The 14,713-nt window shown below is 38.2% G+C and overlaps 1 protein-coding gene across 3 annotated transcripts in view; it reads right to left on the minus strand.

Annotated features, from left to right (window-relative positions):
• The window catches only part of FUT8 (fucosyltransferase 8), a 176,377-nt gene that overhangs the window by 141,933 nt on the left and 19,731 nt on the right, over nt 1-14,713 (minus strand). For all 3 annotated transcript variants that reach the window (XM_058655501.1, XM_036496274.2, XM_058655502.1), the window contains exon 2: nt 9,330-9,426. The gene's annotated coding sequence lies outside the window, so the exon portion shown is untranslated. The remainder of the gene's footprint in view (nt 1-9,329; nt 9,427-14,713) is intronic.

A 14,713-nucleotide genomic window follows, 5' to 3' on the forward strand; every position in this document is an offset into this window, starting at 1 on the left:
ATACCAATCTCAAATATTCCCTTTAATTTATCTTACAAATTCAGAGCTAACCCTAGACTAAAATAACATTTAAAAATACAATCAAGTAAAAACTATGTTGTTCAATACAACAGATTCAAAATTATTTCATCAGTACAAATCTAAAAATTCTGAGAACTTGTGTGTTTAGAATTGTAACTATCTGAATCCTTAAAACTAGAAGAAAATTACTGACAATATCACCTATCTGCACGGAGGCAATGTTCTATATCATTCAACAAGGTTGCCACCAGTCACTTTAGTTCACACAGCACTTCAAATACAGAGTGAACACCTGATTTTGAATTTTACACAGACAGTCCAATGTGACAAGCATTATCATACACACAGCCCCAGCCTACAGAATAGCCTTTCCTTTACAATCAACATGCCAAGTAATCCTCTAACACCTGTACCTGTTTCCCTACCTTCTTTGACCTTCCAAGCCTAATAAGCTGTATGCTATTTATCACTCATATCTACTAAGTAATTCCTACAAGCTAAGCATTGAATAGAACACATAGAATCTTAAGAGTTCACAACCTGGATATATCAAATAATCCTACCACTGCTGACTGAGAATATGTAGTACTAACTTGAGAGTATTTAGCCTCTTTTTCAAAAAGATTTATTTGTTTTTTCATTTGAAAGACAGATTCACAGAGAGAAGTAGAAACAGAGAGAGAAAACGAGAAAGAGAACTTCTGTCCACTGGTTGGCTCCCCAAATGGGCAAAATGCCCAGAGCTGAACCAATCTGAAGCCAAGAGCTTCTACTTGGTCTCCAACATGTGGATACAGTGTCCCCAGGACTTAAGCCATCCCCCAGTGCTTTCCCAGCCCACAAGTAGGGAGTTAGATCAGAAGCAGAAAAAGCGGAAGGACAAGAACTAGCACCCATTTGGAATGCCAACAGTGTGAGGCAGAGGACTAGCCTACTGAGCTACAGTGCCAACCCCAAGTATTCTTCTTAAAGGGATTTCATTGAGTATTTACTTTTATTTGCATTGGAACAAGCATTGATAATAAGATTAATGCTGTTGTTTATCATTTCACAAGCCTAATCAATGTTTGGCAAATTTTGTTACCCTCCTTGCCATTTTGTTAAAGATGATGTCAGATCCCTCTATGAAAGCATCAGAATTAATGTAATATAGCTTTGAGGGTGGGCATGCCAAAGCTCAGCAGTTTTTAAGACTCATTCAAATGAAAGGAGCATCTTTGAAGGAAGTATTTCAAAAATGAAGCATAGGAGAAATTTTAATTTAAAAACCTTTATTATTTAGGGGCTAGCACCATAGTATAATAGGCTAGGCTCGGCCTATGAAGACTTGAACTGATATCTGGGGTTCACATTTTGGCCTACCACAGCCTTGCTTCTTGCAGACATTTGGGAAGTGAACCAGTATGAGAAATCAATCTCTCTCTTTCTCTTTCAAATAAAATGCTTCATTGTGCTAGCAAAAAAAAGGCCACAAATCATTTCTCATAATACACATTTTCAAGAACTTTCTGAAAATTTGTTAGATTTAAAAAATTACATTTATTATCCTTCTATACGATTTCCTCAAAATAGCAACTCAAAATCTAAGCACAGTCAACAGTATTGTTCTAAAAACTGCAAGGAAGATATTATCTGGATTAGATGATGGAAATTTCTTTTTCTAGAATATTAACCATTCATACAAAGCTTTCCATAATTGTGAATGGGTTTCACAACTGTATTGCCAAAAGAAAAAAGGGCAAAACTCAAAATTTTCAAGAAGGTGACTATCACAAAATTGGGAGGCTTCAATTGCAACATCTTTCTAGTTCTAGAACCCACATCTTATGACCAAAAACAAAACAGGAGTTGTAACTTAACTTCAGCTATATTAGGCTTGTGCTTTCCTGCTGCCCTCATGAATGCCTTCAACATTTCAAACAAAACACCTTGTACACATAAATAGAAACCACTGGGGGAGAGGGGAAGGAAGCAGGAATTCCCAGGCATGTTTCCCTAACACTATGGCTCCATCAGATTACTTTACCTGTCCCAAGTGAGCCAAACTTGATCACCCTAAATTGGAGAGTCAAGGAGAAGGGTTTCCCTCGTCAACTCTTGATGTACAATTTGCTTATACTAAAGTTGAAACCCAATCAACCTATATCCCCTTACAAATTTAGAAATATACCTAGAGGGGCCATCGTTATAGTGTGATGTTTGCTGTCTACAATGCTGGCATTCCTTACAGGCATCTGTGAGAAGCCCAGCTGCCCCACTTGTGAAATTGTTGCTTCTTGCTATTGTGCCTGGGAACAGCAGAGGATGGCCCAAGTCCTTGGCCCCTGCACCCACACGGGAGACCTTGGAAGAAGCTCCTGGCTCCTGGCTTTGGCATGGCCCAATCCCCAGACATTGTGGTGATTTGGGGAGTGACCCACCAGATGGAAGAGCTCTCATTCTATCTCTGTCTCTATCTCTCTCCCGCTGCCTGTCCCTCTCTCTGTATGTAATTTTCAAATAGATAATTTTTTTTAAAAAAAAGAAATTTACCTACAGCCCATTTCTTCTGCAGCCTGCTGTTTTACAATGTGAAAACTCTTCTAAGAAAAGGAAAAATTAGGGGCCAGTGTGGTGGTATAGCAGACTAATCCTCAGTCTGCTAGCATCAGCATCACCTATAGGCATAGATTCCTGTCCTAGTAGCTCTACTTCCTGTCAAATGCTCTGCTTGCAGCCTGGGAAAGCAACAGAGAAAGGGCCAATTCCTAGGGGCAATGCACCCATGTGCAAGACCCAGAAGAAGCTCCTGGTTCCCAGCTTCGGATCAGCTCAGCTCTGGCCATCACATCCATACGAGGAGTGAGCCAGCAGATGGAAGACCTCGCTGTTTCTACCGCTCCCTTGGCAAAATCTGCTTTTCAAATAAAAAGGGTGAATCTTTAAAAAAAAAAAAGAAGAGAAGAGAAGAGAAAAGAAAAGAAAAGAAAAGAAAAGAAAAGAAAAGAAAAGAAAAGAAAAGAAAAGAAAAGAAAAGAAAAAACTAGCAAAGCTGTAAGAACCTGAGTGACAGCTGAAGATTAGAAAGGCACATCCCGAATAGGGTCTCCCCACGGACCTTCATTCCGAATAGATGTTCTTCAAAGAGCTCATGGAAATGAAACCAAAATATCACGCATATTTCCCATGAAAATTTGAAAATTTCAAATAAAAACTGACTATCATTTGGCTAAAGTTAAAACAATGCAAAATAACTGAAGGGATAAATGTTCCTTAGTATACAGAATTAGCTCAAGGTGATCCCAAGATATTCAGTCTCCAATACCCATGCTTTCTGATTTAGCTAACAATAATAATAAATAGTTTACATATATATGTACTAGTTATATATATATATAGTATATATGTGTATATATAGTATGTGTATATAGAGTATATATACTATATAATATATATAGTGTATATATATATTGTGTGTATATATATATTAGTTATATGTATATATATATATACTAGTTATATGTGTGCATATTTATACTAGTTATATATGTATGTGTGTGTATATATATATATACATATATAAACTAGTAAATAGCTACATTTACTGGGCCATTACACAATTTACAGCACTGTGCTAAAGATTCCATTTAGGGGTCAGCACAATGGTTCAATTGGCTAATTCTTTGTCTGCAAGTGCCGATATTCCATACGAGTGCCGGTTCATGTCCCAGTGGCACCCTGTACCCAGGTGGGAGACCTGGAAGAAGTTCCTGACTCCTGGCTTCAGATCACCTCAGCTCCACACCACACAGCTTTTTGGGGAGTAAACCAAGAACTTTCTATCATTTGACCTGGGAAGAAATACCCAACCCAAAATCACTGAAGTGTGAGACTTTAGCACAGGATTAAGGAACCTTCTGCACACCCTTCTCCCCATACCATATCACTACAGCTCCTACACAACAGGGGATCTCAATGGAGATAACCAAAACCACAGATCCTATTTAAGGATTTCCTACAAAAACCCAGAGACAACAGGTCAGATAAAAACAAGTATAGCAGAAGAAACTCTGACTTCTGATAAATACCACAGCTACAGTGAAGAATAAGCAAACCTGACCTAACCGAAAAAAAAAAAAAATATATATATATATGTAACACTAAAGGCCCATTTACCTTAGTTCCTCTTGCCTGAAACACCATGTCTGACTATAAACAAAAACAACAGTAAAATCACAAGGCATTGAAAAGGCAAAAACACAATTTAGGGGGGCAGGACTGTGGCAGGGAAGGTTAAACCAGGCGCTGGGATGCTGTCCCAGTCCCAGGTACTCCACTTTGGGTCTAACTTGCAGCGGGTGTGTACTCTGAGAGGCGGCAGGTGATGGCCCAAGCACTCAGATCCTGTCACCCAAGCGGCAGGTCCAGCTGCAATGCACCAGCGCCTGCTTTCAGTGTATTCAGCTGTTGCAAGAACTTGGAGACTGAACCAATATTTGGAAGATCAATCTTGATCTTTCCCTCACTCTCTGTCATTCTGCCTTTGAATAAATAAACTTTTTTTAAAAAATGATGAAGAAACAACAACCCTCTCAGATGAAGACTTCGAGAAAGAAAAGCCAGTAGACCTGACATCCAAGAAATGTTAACTGAAGTTCTTCATGGAGAGGGAAAATTAAATAGGTCAAAATTTGTATTATGCAAAGAAAGGAAGGAAGCACAGAGCAGGAATAAAGGTAAATTTAATGCTTTCTCTCCCTTACTCTTAACAGATCTAAAATAACTACCGGCTCAAAACAATAATACAGGTTAAGTATTCTTTTCCCAAAATGCTTAGACCCAGAAGTGTTCATATTCTTTCAGATTTTGGACTATTTGTTCATACATAATAAACATCTTGGTGAAGGAATCCAAGTCTAAATATTAAACGCATTTACATTTCACCTACACCTAGTCTGCACAGCCTGGAGGTAACTGTACATACTTTTAGGTGCCTACACTGTGTGTCCATCACAAGAGGCCAGCTGTGGAATCTTCCACTTGTGTCATCATGACTACACACATAAAGTTTCAGATTTTGGAGTATTTGGGATATCAGATTTCTAGATGAAGGATGTTCAATATGTAACAATAATGTATGTGGTGACTACATTTCATGGAAAAGTAAAAAACAAGACAGGAATTATATGGAATGGGAGAGAGGTATTTACATTACAAATGAAATAGTCTAGTATTATTTGACATGAACTTGGATTAACTTAAATTTATAAGTGGAAACCATGCACAATCAGTAAAAACAATTTTAATATGTATAACTGACACACTAAGACAGGAGAGAAGCAGAATAATGTAAAATGCTCAAAAAGAGAAGACAGAAACAATGTGAGAGACCAAAAAATTCAAGGGCAATGAACTTTTTAAAAAAGTTAAATGAATACAGTAGTTACTAATCCAAATATCAAGTTATTTTTAAACTGTAGTCTAAATACACTAACTAAAACACACAGATTATAAAAGCAGCTCAAAAGACTCAGTTTTGTGTTATCCACAACTTCCCTCTATTTAGACATAGCTATATAGACACAGATAGTCTATACAAAGGCACAGACAGATGAGAAAAAGGGACAGAAGAAGAAAATACCATGTTAAACCTAAGCAAATGAAAGCTGGAATAGCTATATTAAAATCAAACAGAGCAGAAATCAGACCAGCAATAAAAATTAACAGCAAAATTAATATTAAATTCAAGCAGATCAGAAAAATCACCAGCAAAAAAGAGAAACTATATAGTAGTACAAGGACAATGCTCAAGATTTAGCTTTCCTTACATATCCTCAATCATCAACCAAGTGTCCAAATATATTAAGTAAAAGCTCTTAGGACTGCAAGAAGAAATACATGAATTCACTGTTATAAGAGGAGACTCCAACATCCTCTTTCAATTAGTAAAGGAGGCAGAAAATCAGTAAGCCTATTGTAAGACTGACAACAGCATAAACCAACTAAATCTAAATGACATTTATAGAATATTGCATCCAGCAACAGAATGCACATGCTTTTAATAGTAAACACTGCACTAAAATGCTACATTCAGAGCCATAAAACAAACCTTACAGAATTTAACAGACCCACACAAAACAAGCTTTCAGATCATATTGGAATTAAATCAGAAGCAAAATGACATCTGGGGGGCTCGGCGGCATGGCCTAGCAGTTAAAGTCTTTGCCTTGAACGCCCCGGGATCCCATATGGATGCCGGTTCTCATCCCGGAAGTTCCACTTCCCATCCGGCTCCCTGCTTGTGGCCTGGGAAAGCAGTCGAGGACAGCCCAAAGATTTGGGACCCTGCACCCGCATGGGAGACCCGAAAGAGGTTCCAGGTTCCCGGCATCGGATCGGCGTAGCACCGGCCGTTGTAGTCACTAGGGAGTGAATCATCGGACAGAAGAGCCAATGACAATGGGACCAAGCAGCAATATTTGCTGTAAAATTAGCTCCGTAAAAAAATGCCCAGGAGGCAGTACGGTGGCACAATGCACTAATCCTGCTGTAAGTGTCGGCATCCAATAGGCGTTGTTTTATGTCCCAGATGCTCAACTTCCAATCCAGCTCTCTGCCTATGGCCTAGAAAAACAACTGAGGATGATCCTAGCCCTTGGAACCCCGGCCACACAGGGGAGACACAGAGGCTCCTGGCTCCCACCTCTGGATCAGCTCATCTCTGGCCTTTGCAGCAACTTGAGGAGTAAACCAGCATATGGAAGACATTCTCTCCCCTTTCTTTGTAAAATCTGCCTTTCAAATAAAAAAATAGATAAATCTTTTTTAAAAAACTAAAATCCAAAATTTGTCAGGGCTGGCATTATGGCACAGAGATTAAGCTGCACGTGCAATACCAGCATCCTATATTAGAATGCCAGCTAGAATCTGACCTGCTATACTTCTACTCCAGCTCACTGTTAATGTGCATGGAAAAGCATCAGAAGATGGTTGAAGTATCTGGATCCTGCCACATACATAGAAGATACACAGACAGTTCCTGGTACTGCCTTCTGAGCAACCCTGCCCAGCTTTTGTCAGCACTGGGAATGAATCTGTGGATCAAAGACTGAGCTCTCTCCTTCACTTCTTCTGGCACTCTTACTTTTGAATAAATAAATTTTTAAAATTATAAATAACAGATAAGTAGAATTTCAAGAAACTCCATCATCTACCTGAGAACTCAAAAGTACATCCCTATCTATGCACAGAAACTGCGTGGTATGGGCCATAAATATTTAACACTACAACCTCTGGTGAATAAAAGCTGTTGCCCCAAAGTCCTACATGTGAGGTATTCACCCTCTTCCCAGCATGTGACTTAGTTATGATATCTTGGATGTTTTACTTAAAAACTTATGCCCGGGTCGGCATCTTACACAGTAGACAACATTTGAGATGCCCACATGCCATATCAAAATTTCTGGTTCAAGTCACAGGTCTGCTCCTGATTGTGGCTTCCAGTGAATGCAACCGTGGGGGGCAGCAGGTGGCGAGTCAAGCACTTTCTGCCCTACTACACATCAGAGAATCACATTCAGTTAGCAGCTTTGTTTTGGCACAGTCCCAACAACCTGAAGGACTGAGGGAATAAACCAACAGATTTAGGAGATCTGGTTATGTTTTCACCTGCCTTTCACATATATACTTTAAAAACATTTTTTAAGATTTATTTGTTTTTATTGGAAAGTCAGATATACAGAGAGGAGGAGAGACAGAGAGGAAGATCTCCCGTCCGCTGATTCATTCCCCAAGTGGCTGGAACGAAGCTGAACCAATCCAAAAAGCCAGGAGCCAGGAGCCTCTTCTGGGTCTCCCACATGGGTTCAGGGTCCCAAGGCTTTGGGCCATCCTCTACTGCTTTAAAGAATTATTTATTTTTATTTATTTAAAATGAAGATTTTGCAGGAGAGAAGGAGAATTAGAGATCTTCCACCCCCCTGGCTCACCCTCCAATGGCTGCAACAGTCAGCTGAAACAGAACCGATCTGAAGCCAGGAACCAGAGCTTCTTCCAGGTATCTCACATGGGTACACGGGGCCAACGATTTGAGACAACCTTCACTGCTCTTCCAGGCCATAAGCAGGGATCTGCAGCAGAAGTGGGGGAGCCAGGACACAAGCTAGTACCCGTATGTGGTAACTGCATTTGCAGATACAGGATTAGTTTACTATGTTGCTGCAGCAGACTGAAAATTTAAAAACTTATGCATGTAATATGTTACTAACATGACACTCAACAAAGGAATACCTCAGATCCTACAGAAATCATGACTCGTGAGTGTTAGCCATGTTTTCAATTCAGTGCTGCCTTTGTGCACTGAACAGATGATTACAGGTTGAGTATTCTATCTGGATCTCCCACATACGCTGCAAGGGCCCTTGCTCTTGGGACATCACCTGTTGCCTTCTCAGGCACATTAGCAGGATGCTGGATCAGCAGAGCTGCCAGAATTCCAACTGGCACTCAGATATGCAATGCCAATGCAGAGCCACAGCACCATCCCTTAAGTAAATTTTTATAGAAAAAAAGGTCCAGTAGCTGATGAACAGAGAAGGTAATGTGATGTATATCCAACAGTAGAACACTACTCAGGAATTAAAAAAGAAGAAACTACCAATACACACACGCAGATGGGTGAATTTCAAACACATTATGCTAGTCCAAAAAGCCAGAATTAAAAAGCTATATACTAGATGACACTGCTTAACTGATATATTGGAAAAGGCAAACTATAAGGCCAAAAATCTGACATGGGGATTTTGGTGAAAACAGATTAATTACAAAGGAGTAACATGAGTGAATTTGGAAGATTATAGAACTGTTTTCAACTGTGATGATTCTTAATATGAATTTGTCAAGACTCAGACTGAATAGTAAAAAATTTTTGAAAAGCAAATGTATGACTGAAATTTGGATAAGAATGATACCTTTGTAAAAGTCAGCTACTAAAAATCAGAAAATGTTAAGAGGTGTTTCTTTCTAGCACAAATTACATCACACAAGGATGTAGAAACACCAGGGTAGCATGTGCACTCATAGCTGGTTTGATCTACCTCATATTTTAAAATACAAAACACTGAAAAGGAAGTAAAATATTTTTCAATTCATGCTGTGCAGACTATGCATACTAGGCAGTCAGAAAATTTTCTGACCTAATGAACAAATCAAAAAGCATTTACACTGACTTGAATATCTACTCTACTGGAACTACGTATGTAGTTTAAACCACAAAAAAAAAAAAAATAAAGATTAACATACACTGAAACACAGACACAGAGTATACTAACCTAAAATTCCTCAGTTGAACAACAAAGGCAATAAAGCACTTAATCTTACATGAAAACACCAGCAGGGTTTTAGATGCCTCTTAGCAACAGCAGCAATCTGAAACAAACAAAAAATACACAAAGTCAGTGCTACTCAAATTTCAATTAGCATTACTACCCTGTCGCTTAAATTTCTATTATTTTCCTTTAGGTAGTCCCTTGTAACATGCAAATTCATTTATTCTGGTACATTTATTTATTCTGCAAGCAGTGCTTTCTAAATAACAACAAGAAATGAGTTTTGTTTTACAAATTAACTAAACTCAACAACACTGGATGTCTTAATTTGCTTCATAGTTCATCTTTAAATAAATCAGCACACATAAAAATTAGTTTGTGAACACAAAATTCTTTAATTCTTTAATTTTGTGTTCTCACATATGGGGCAACGAGAAATCTCATTTCAGAATAAGGCTCAAATCTACATATTCACCGTGTCCCAAATGGCTCTAAGATCCAGCTTCTTACTGTTCTCTATATAATCTTCCACTCTAACTATTCATCTGCTTGCTTTACACAGAACAACTCTCACTCTGTTAGCAATCAACAACACAGCATTCCTTCATATTCAACAGGGGATTTTTCCTCGCTGATTCTTTTTGTCAATCAATTCACATTCACTACTTTTCTCAAAACTCAGTTCTTCACACATTTTTCTTTCTGGAGGCTATAACTCATTAACCTTTTCTAGAATATATGTTACATTCTATGCCACTTCATGTGGTCTTTTGATCAGAGTCTACATCCTACTTCTTTTGTCTGTGGCCATCCATCATCTAACATCAGGTTTGACAAACAGTAAGCAATCAATATAATGAACTGACAAGTCAAATGTTCTTTTTATTATTGTTGTTTTTATTTTTGATGATTTTTATAAAATCAATTAGGGGCAAAGGGCCATAAGAAAGTGGGTGAGACCATTATTTCTACATTCTCTTTTTTTTCCTTCCTGCATCTTTCTGGTACATTTCCATCAAACACCTACCACTCGCAACACAGGTTAATAACACTTCAGATGCAGGAATGGGGAGATAAAGGGAGAAGCCATTTCCAGCCTTCCAACCACCTCCATGTCCTGGGATGGAGGACAGCCACCAGACTCCATCCCAGGGTCAGCAATATGGGGCATGCTCCGAGGGTCCTGCTCAAGCGGTTTTGATAGCTCAACAGTTCTGAATTACTGCTGATCTTGCCACTCCAAGCACAATATAATCTTTCCAGGATCCACTGGTTCACACAGTCCACGTCAGAGTCTCCATTTGTCCAGATATTCACTGCCAACACTTGGCTGGGGGTTGATTGATTTGTTCTCTCATCCGCCCTTTATTGTGGAACCAGGTATCCTCTGCAGACTGCAATGCACTTCCATGTCCCCCATGTGCACCCGGATATGCGACTCACTGCTCCGTCTAAACCACTGGGTCCAGAGTCATAGCTTAGTGGCTAAAGCCCCGCCTTGCATCCGTCAGGATCCCATATGGGCAACAGTTAGTGTCTTGGGTGTTTCACTCCCCCACCTAGCCCCCTACTCTGTGGCCTGGGAAAGCAGCAGAGGACAGCCCAAAGCCTTGGGTCTTTGCACCCATGTGGGAGACCCAGAAGAGGCTCCGGACGCTTAGCTTCGGATCAACTTAGCTCTAGCCACTGTAGCCACTTAGGGAGTGAACCAGCAGACAGAATATCTATCTCCTTCTCTCTATATATATCTGCCTTTCCAATAAAAATAAATAAAATCACGTCTGATACAGTAAAATAAGCTTCCACCAGACAGATCTTTCTTCAGAAAACAATTATAAAACTCAATGAAATACAAACATTTAGGTACATTTAGGTACATTTGTACGTAAAGACACAGTAACATCAACAAAAGGCCAATTCTGTAGAATATATACTGGAGCCAGAGAAAGAATATACAGCAGTCAGTGTGAGGGTACCTCCACCAGTAAGCAACCCCACAAAACTGCCAAGACTTCCAGCAGGGAAGCACCATTTTCACTGTCCAGAGAATCACTCAAGAGAACCACTAAAACTAGAAATGGGAAAACATTAGAACTGAAAGAGCAAGACAGAGGAAGTCATAAATTCCACATAGCTCTTTCCAAATCTGTGGCAGGACAACCAGCTCACCAATACACTGCACACATGCAGACTCCAGCTAATGATAAAAGAAAAGGAATTAAAAGATAAAGTGCCTCCTAATATAGAGTTTGTAATATGGATATATTCAAATTAGTCACATGCTAAGAAGCAGGCAGAAAACGTTCCTGGACATACATGGAAAGCAAAATACAGAGAATCTACTGCAGTGGTAAAATAAGGAGCGCTAGCTAAAATTACAGAACAAAATCAAGAAAATGAGACAAAAAAACAATAGACATTGACTTTGATAAGGATCCTTTAAGGATATAATCCTTACAAATATGATCAGTGAGTTTTAAAATATGCTAACAGAGAACCAGAAATCATAAAAGGGCCAAATGAAAAAGCTATAAAAGGAAAAGAATATTCTACTTCTATCTAACTAACTAGTCTTAACTGGATGCAGTTGGGAAAAGTAGGTGAACCTGAGAACACATGATTTAGAAACTTTCCATTTTAGAAGAACACAGTAAACTACTACTGGGAAAAAAGGAAATGGATAGGCCTCAAGGGCCCAGGGGAACCAAAACAAAAGGTCAAACATAATGTGTCCCAGAATGACAAGAAAGTGATTAAGTCTGAAAAAAACCTTTTAAGAAATAATGAGTGGAAAATTCTTACATCTAATAATGAACATTACAGATATAAGAATCTTTGCTAACCATAAAATTTCAAAAAAGATAAGGAACCCCACCTAGATTCATCACTATCAGAATAAAGTAAAATTGTAAAAAACCAGACACATGACATGTTACACACAAACCAAACCCACAGACTTCTCATAAGAAAATAAAGTGACCCTCAAAGTCAAACAGAAAATAAAGATACTTCAAATGAAATAAAACCACAAGAACTTATGACCAGCAGGACTCCACTACAAGAACTAAACAAAGTTACATTATGCTAAAGGAAAATCCTGTTATATCAAAACTTTAACCTTCATTAAGACAAGAAAAGCATCAAAATCAGGAAATATCTGGATAAATCATTGTTCTTCTGGATTCCTTTAAAATGTTGACAGCACGAAGTAAACACAAGTATTATATTTCCCTGTGGAATTTATAATACACACTTACATAAAACCTAGACTACGAAGCAAGGGATAAGTAAGGACTAAATGAGTCTTCACAGTTTACAAATCCTAAATTTCATGGGAAATGTTACAACACTAATCCTCAACAGATTAAACACTACAGGATACATAATCTCTAAGATCATTAAAAATGTCACAAAAGTAGTTGACTACTGAGTAAATATGTTAAAACAATTTTGTGTAAGATTAAAGTGAACCAAAGAACAACAGTAAATGAGAAACGATGCAAAATACAGAAGGAACAAATTAAAAAAGGTAAAACATAGGCCTAATTCCAATAATCACATTATGCTAGTAGACTAAATCATTCCAAAGAAAAAGCAGAAGTTCTCAGAAAAACATATATGCAACATCAAACTGTGCAGTCCACAAGAAATACTTTAATATAAACAAACACAGTGTAAGTAGTTTGGGAAGAAAGCTATGTTAATTTAACACTAAAAAAAGACTTTAAGATCAAGAATATTTCATAGTGATAAAGGGTCAGCTCAACAGCAAGAAATTATAACCATAAATGAATTTCCTATATGGAAAGTTAATCCAGCAATCATAGAGAAGTACAAATTTCCATGAGATAAATGGAGAATTTAATAACTCTCCACCAATAACTGATAGAATGAGATCAAAAGATCCATTAAGACCCAGACTACATGAATGTCATTAACCAACTTAACCTTACATTTATAAAAGTCTCCAGTAAACAACTTCAGAATATATATTCAAGTGTTACATTCATTATAGTAGAATATATGATGGGCCATAAATAAATTTTACTAAATTTTAGAAGATTAAAATAATGCAGGAATAAATCACACAAAAAATAACAGCACTGAAACAAAAATGAAGTGAATTATTAGAAACGAAGAATACAATACAGCAAATCCAAACTACTGTGGAAACTCTGAAAGAATGAGTGAAGCAGAAGGGACTTCAGAACTAGAAAACAGCTACGCAAACATGCACAATCAGAAACATGGAAGAACTGAGTGAAGCTAAGAAAACCATCCAAGAATTAACTGACACCATCAAAATGACTTAAACACATGAGTGAAAAAACATAGATGGTAGACTAGATCAAACAGCAAAAAGGTTGGCTGGCGGACCTTCCTTTCCTAACCTCACACTACAAAATGAATAGAATAGAATGAAACACTCTTGCTGCATTACCTGAGAGAGAGGAAAAGGAAAAAGAGAGAGGGATCTTTGATCCTACCACATAGGCTATTGTTTTTCTCTGAATGTTTATGAAAGTTCACATGAGGCATAAAACTGTGAACCAATGCAGATTTGGCTTAAGTTGTGAAACTTTCTTACATACAGATGAACAACACTGACCTATCAAAACAACATCATTGTTACCAATATTTTCATCTACACTTGAGACTTAAGTCACTTACAAGGTACAGAAGCTCAACCTAAATCCTTCTCTTTGCTTCTTCTCCATCACCTTATGAACCTCTTCCTGCCTCCATATGGCATCTCTGATCTCCTCAAACTACCTTCTTTGCTAGCTTACGAATTTTTACTGTAATAAATATAAGTAAAAATAAAATGTATTATAGTTTTAAAAAATCATAGTCTTTTAAATCTTGTATAATTGTCTGAGGCCTCAAATATTCTCATTTTTACTAGACAAAGCTAATGGCATCAGTCAATATTCACTCATGTAGCCTTCCACCTCAAATCAATGGCAAGGGCTAGCTTTGAGGCACAGCATTTTAAGGGCTGCCCATGACGCCAGCATCTTACAATGAAGCCGGAATGTGAGTCCTAGTTCCTCTGAGTCTGATCAAACTTTCTGCTAATGCCCCTAGGAGAGCAGAGGTAGATAGCCCAAGTACATGAGCTCCTGCTTCTCACATGGGAGACCTAGACGGAGTTCCATGCTCCTCACTTCAGCCCAGCCCATCCTGACACACTACAAACATCTGGGGAGTAAACCAACAAATGAAGGGGTGGGTGTGTGTGTGTGTGTGTGTGTGTGTGTGTGTGTGTGCATCACTCTGCCATTCAAAAAAAAATAAACCTTTCAAAAATCAATCAATAGATAGCATTTCTAAGACCCTAAGCATTAACTAATGTATTTCAGAAGCTTTATAACACCGGCATGTTA

Source organism: Ochotona princeps, chromosome 26, assembly GCF_030435755.1.
Source record: "Ochotona princeps isolate mOchPri1 chromosome 26, mOchPri1.hap1, whole genome shotgun sequence".
NCBI lineage: Eukaryota > Metazoa > Chordata > Mammalia > Lagomorpha > Ochotonidae > Ochotona > Ochotona princeps.